Source organism: Dreissena polymorpha, chromosome 5, assembly GCF_020536995.1.
Source record: "Dreissena polymorpha isolate Duluth1 chromosome 5, UMN_Dpol_1.0, whole genome shotgun sequence".
Taxonomy (NCBI): Eukaryota; Metazoa; Mollusca; class Bivalvia; order Myida; family Dreissenidae; genus Dreissena; species Dreissena polymorpha.
In genome coordinates, this window is record NC_068359.1 from 62,485,615 (window position 1) to 62,492,818 (window position 7,204).

The following is a 7,204-nucleotide window of genomic DNA, read 5'->3' on the forward strand; positions in this document are numbered from 1 at the left end:
CATTTAACATAAATAGATCTAATAACCTTAACAATAATTTTAATTCAGTCATAAAAGCGCTTAAAATCTAACAAATGTAACCATGCGTAGTGATATACATGTATTTGTTCTGGTACGCAAAATAGTCTTTAAAAAATTCACACACAAACTGTAAAACAAGTAAAAATATCACCATATGCCTATATTCTATTTTACGCAGTATGCGAATTTTAACACATTACGACCGCGAAAAGAAGATTTTACTTTACTATAATTTATTTTATTTTCGAAAGAAAATGATCAAAATCCAATATGGCGGCGATTGCTCCTGACAAAATGCTGTCGATGTCAACATACATGTACACCATCGACGACCTAGTTCTGGCTACCATAACTTTAAATGTCGCTTTTTATGATTTTTGACTGGCGCGACTTTGTACAGGTCTGTCAATACTAAATAAACTGTACGCTGAAGTTTCTTTAGCTATCGAAGACCTTGACAATTTTGACGAGTAAACAGACAATTGCAGCGACTGACACTTTATTTGACAAAATATACGGGGCAATACGTTTTCCGACTTCGGACGATGAATTTAAGGACGCGCAGAACGTGTTTTTTATATAATGTTATGGGTATGCCGTGTGTGATCCGATGCATCAATGGCGCCTATGTTAAAATCATTTCCCCGAGAACAGGGAACGACAAAAGTACAAACAAAAATCAAAACACGTAAGAACTAGTATCTTACCTTTAGTTATCCTTTAAAATCCATCTAATAATCCATTTAACTCAATAATTGACGATTTTGCATCTAGGGTCATTAATAATTATTTTAGCATAGTTAAATAAAGACCCTTATGCCATTCTATCACTTTATTCAAATGAGTTTATGAACGCGATAAACTTTCTTCTTCGTCACACGCTACGTCATTTACTCTACATTTCTGCTGTTCAAATGAACCGGAGCAGTTTATCTAATAATAGCCGTTGGTAAACTCGGTTGCATTTGCAGATTTCTGCATACAAACATAATTATGTTTAAACTTGCACAATGTTTTATTTATCTATGGTAAATACACTTATTGTACGAGAAAATAATTTAATATATAAATACACAAAGAATGGAAAACATTCCAGTACACAACAGATAAATGAGTAGAAAATACCCGTGTAAAAAATGGGACGTTCCCAATTCCAGTGTGGTGCTATTTTTACCATCTTATACTTTACACAGTTCTATGCCTAACGTGAATTAAATAGGAAAGCAAACATAGCAGATTATTTATGAACTGTGCGATATGTGTATGGCTTGTTGTACATTCTTAATATTTAAGTTAAATGTCAAAAGTATATGCTTTGGTTATAAACAATGCACATTACACTAAATAATGTCGTATAATTTTGAAGCTCAAGTTTTGTCGACTTTGTTTCTTATGAAAAATCATTCAGTGGTAAAGTAAATATAAATAAAAAAATAACAAAACAAAAATCGTGTAATTTTATATTTTATTTCAACATTTCTTTTGGTGAATACAGTATGTCATATATATTTTTTTCTGCAAAATATGCACATTTTCTTTTAATGGGTGACCTTAAAATTCGATCAATGAACCAAACAATATCGACCTAATTTTAGCGCATATCGCATGACGTCATTTAAAAAGTAGTCCGTGCACGCGACAGGTATATTCCACAGTGTTGAATACAAGCAAGTATATTCCACAACGTGTTATACCGTCAATGTCGCGGTGAAAATGGGATAAAAACACAAACTGATCAGCATAACAGGTTAAAAACTCATTAAAACAGCGATATTCGGCGGTTGTGACATGATACACAAAAATGGCATAACTTCGTCATTTTTAGGAATTGGATGCTCAAATTTAGGATTTTGATTATAAAGATGTAGCACTTTCATATACATATGCTTTACTGAAAAAGTCATTTTTTGGACCAGAATTGTCAAAATCGCGCTCCCAGCCACATATGTTATATTTCACACTTTTTTTTGCAATTGTTTATATTTTTTGTTTATATGTGTATGTTTGCCGTGCTGTGTGTTAACCTTATGAAGGCATTACGAACTTTAGCACATGTTTATTGCTACATCGTTGGTGATTATACTTTCTTGTACTAGTGGTTTTATTGTGTAGTATTAGCAATTATTAAAAATTTAAATTTTATCTCATATAATTGCAGAGGCCTACATTACCACCAGAAAAGATCAGATGTTTTTTCAATTTTTGGAAGAAACAAATGCACATTTAATTTGTTTACAAGATTTGCACTTCACATCAGACATGGAGAAACATTTATATTCAATGTGGAATGCAGAAGCCTTTTTCAGTTTTTCGAAATCTAATCTTTAGGGGTTGGGATTCTATTTGCAAAAGGATACGGTGCGAAGGTCAAAGGACTTTTTTCAGATGACAATGGTATCTATATTATCTCAAACCTTAAGTTACATGGAAAACAGTTTACTCTCATTAATGTTTATGGACCGATAATGATGGACCCACCTACTATCAAAGAATATTTTCTCTTATTGCAAATTTGGGAACGAATAATTTATATAGTGTGGTATTTTTAATTAAGTGTTCAATACAAATCTTGATATTTGTAAATACAAATCAAATAAAAATAATGTAAAAGCAAGGAACAATTAATAAACTTTATCACTGATAAAAAATAACAAGATCCGTACAGAGAAATACATGGGGAACGAAAGCTATTCTCCTGGCGTAGAGCGAATCCTTTGCAACAGGTCAGGCTTTACTTTTATCTTGGTTACGCATGATATCTTATCACATATTAGAGATTGTAAAATTGGACTTAGTTATCGTTATAACCATTCAGTTATCAATTTAACGTTGGACATTGAAAATATTCTTGATGGTAAAGGGTTTTGGACATTTAACAACTCTCTTCTATTAAACAAAGACTATCTTACATACATAAATGAAAACATAGAACACATTAAAATACAATATGCTCTATCAGTGTATTATTTCGAAAATATTTCATCAGTCTGAAATGCGAATATAGAATTTCAAATAAACGACCGGCTTTTCTTAAAAACACCTTTGATGGAAAACAGGGGCTCTACAATTTCATATTCATCTCATAAAAAGAAATGTCAAATAAATAGAGAACATGAGTTAATCAGACAAATTGAAGTTATTGAGAATAATTTGAATCAGGACAATGAAATGTTATTGATATGTCTCCAAAATGAACTACAATTAATAAGAGAAGAAACAACTAAAGGATATATAATTTTTTCAAGAGCTGACTGGATAGAAAATGGTGAAAACCCAACAATGTGCAATTTAGAAAAGTACAATTACACTAACAAAATAATACCGTTCTTAGAAACGCGTTATGGCAATGTTATATATAAACAATCAACATTTTAAAAAGAAGCAGAATTATTTTATAAGAACACTATTTCAGCAGAAATGGATGATATTGACATTGAAAGCTTTTAAATAATTCTAATACTAATACATTAAGCCCTGAACAGGTCTTCTATTATTTTAAGAGGTTTCTAACACATGAAAAAATATGAAAAATGACAAAAGTCCCGGTTCTGATAAATTTACTTCTATTTTTTGTTCAAATTTTTCTGAGGGAAACTGTGTCTTTTTTTAAGTGAGAGCCTTGAACTTTTTGTTTATTAAAGGACTACAACACAAAAACTAGGAATAATGACATGTAATCCGAAAACACACACAGACCAAAACAGTTTAAAAAAAATGGAGACCAAATACCTTGTTAAATATTGTATATAAATTAGCCTCAGGACTATTGCTGCAAGACTTTAGTCAGTTTGGGATCATCTTATAAACAAAGATCACACATGGTTTGTTTAGGGAAGGTTTATATGAGAAAACATTCGCCTCGTATATGATATTATGCATTTTACTGACAAACATAATATACCTGGGTTATTGATGATGATATACTTTGAAAAAGCATTTGATTTTCTATCTTTTGATTTCATTTTTAAAACGCTAACTTGTTTACATTTTGGTCTCAATGTTATTTACTGTACATATCTTTTTATCATAATACTTCTACTGCTGTTCTTTCCGAATTCTTTAACATAGGTCGTGGCTGTAGACAGGGTGTCCCATAAGTCCATATTTATTCATTTAATGAGCTGAAATTTTATCAATTAAAATAAGAAATAACAGGAATATCAAAAGAATTTGTATAGATGGCATAGAGTATAAAACATCACAATTTGCAGCTGATACAACACTAATGTATATGGAAGTGAGGACACTGTTTATAAAACCCTCGACATCCTTCATCACTTCTTTCAATTTTCTGGTTTAAACATGTATTTCGAGAAAACCCATGATATTTGGATAGGTTCCTTAAAATACAGCACCCGTTCCATAAAAACGAAATGGACGTTGGATTGGGGAAACAATAATTTTAAACTACTTGGCATACAGTTTCATATTGACTTGGAAAAAATGGTGTCGTTAAATTTTAATGATAAACTATAAACGATTGCAACTTGTATCACTTTATGGAAAAGAGGAGCGGTAACGCCTCTAGGTAGAATAACAGTTGTCAAATCTCTTTTATTACCTCTTCTAACAAATTCTCCACATTTCCAACCCCAAATCAAACAGACTTATTACATGTGATAGTGGTGTCATGGATTTGCACTTAAAAATATACTTGTATTGTATACTAGAATGGGATTTGAACAAAAACTATAAACACGTGTTAACATATTGTATATATATATATATATATATATATATATATATATATATATATATTCACACATATGGCCAGTTACGGGGTCTCTGATTTAGAAATAGGTTATGGGGTTCCCACTTTAAATACATGTATCTCCATACCCTTTTTTATCCGATATAAACACGAATTAAGGTATATAGGGGTACCTACTATTATTATTGTATATAAATACGTCATTTATTTAACGTCTTATACAAGGAAATATATAGCGAACTTATTTGCGAGGTATATACAATTTCAATTTCAGACCTGATTGTGGTTTTCGATTTAAGACCTTATTGTGAGATTTGATTGCATTACCTCCCCTACACCCCCCTCATAGTAATTAAAGGAGCCTAGATTGCGGGGTTGTATATAGACCCCGTTTTTTATATTGACCTCGTAAGTACAGTCTGAAAACTACAGAGACCGCGTAACTGGCACTATGTATTGGTATATATATATATATATATATATATATATATATATATATGTATATATATATATATATATATATATATATATATATATATATAGATAGATAGATAGATAGATAAATAGATAATATATTAATACACAGTATTGAAAGCTCAGAATGGGCAGGTCTTCATGCATGGGTATTTAAAATCACAAAAGATTCGTACAACCATTGGTTCCAAAAGAGACTGACTCAAAACATTCTAGCAACAAATTGTTGAAAAAAAATGAAAATACGTGACTCAGACAAATGTACTTTCTGTTAAACAGAAACAGAGACTCTTGTTCATTTATTTGGAGTTGCAATGTCATACAAATGTTTTTACATCACATCACATCTGCTCTTAAAACATTGATAACAATTTCAGTTTTGATTGTTAAACATTTTATGAAGTTAGTAATCAATCTGAAAAGAATAACAGTTTCTATCTCGAAATAAAACGGTTTATTTATAACTGTTGGCGAAGAATGGTAACCCCTTCAATTCATTGTCTCCGAAGTAGCTGTAAAATAGTCTCTGCAGTTATCCAAAAAACGCACTTAGCCAATAGTTATCAATGTTTATGGGAATTGGTCGAATCATTTTGTAATACTAATTTTCCTTCATAATTATTTGTATTTTTGTGTAATATTTTTATAGCCTCGGCACACATTATTGTAACATGACTGACTGTACTGTAACTTCTTTGTTTTCCAGCGATGTTTGTATTCAACTGTACAAAGCATATTGGCGAATAAATTGTTAAAAAACCCAAATTACACTGTAACGTGCATCAATTGTATGTAGTATTTATTTAACAAATACGTATATTGAACATATTCTTCGTTAGCATTTGAGAACGGTCGCAGTGTGTTCACCTAACAAATATTGGTTATTATGTGTTTAGCTTATTCTATACATTACATTATCTAAACAATTATGTATGCACAAAATGTCGCACATAAACTTGTCTAATTTCATTACGCTTTAGCGTTTACCGTAAGTTCTTACACAGTCACAGAAAGTTGCTTAAATTAAAAAGCTTACCGAAATCATGAAAAATATATTTTGTTTGTCATTTGCAAAAAACACACGGTATTTCCTATGATTTTGGTCGGCTATCATGGCGGCCAACTTTGATTAAGACCTCGTGGGCATAACATTTGTCTTGGAAACAAAACTTTTACTTGACCCAAGAATATGTAGAACATCATTAGCATATTAAAAAATCATGCACCGTGTCCCTCCGTTCCTACAATACTAATATTTTTCTTACATTTAAGGACAGTAGACAGTGGGTGGGATTTGACAATCAACACGCGCGAGTCACGTGATAATGATCAAAGTTAGATTTACGATATTTATAGTTTTACTTGGTAGACACGCCAATGTAAAAATGTAATAAGAAATTAATATGCATATGTCAGCATTTAGCGTGTATTTTAATAAATTAGGGACATTGGTTTAATATATATATATATATATATATATATATATATATATATATATATATATATATATATATATATATATCTATATATAATAAATAATAAATATAATATATATATATATATATATATATCTATATATATATATATATATATATATCTATATATATATATATATATATATATATATATATATATATATAGATCTATATATAGAATGAAATACAACATACGCCTAAAACAAGACTGAAACTCATTTGTGTATATCAGTATTTTTATAACATTGATTTTAAGTGTACATTCTTCATCTTGTTTAAACTGCATATATCTTATACTGCTAATCTTATCCGTGTTGACTTCATGCTTGTACAGAAAACCCAATACAGAAAATAGCCAGGCATTGAAACTGAAAGTTAATGAAGAGTAAGTGCCTCTGAAAAAGAAAACGCAATTTGTATAAAGAAAAAAGTAAGACTTATATAAAATATAAGGAGCAATTTAAGTTATTTATGCAGCATTAAAGGTATATATTATTCAGAATTAATATCCCTTCTAGTCAAG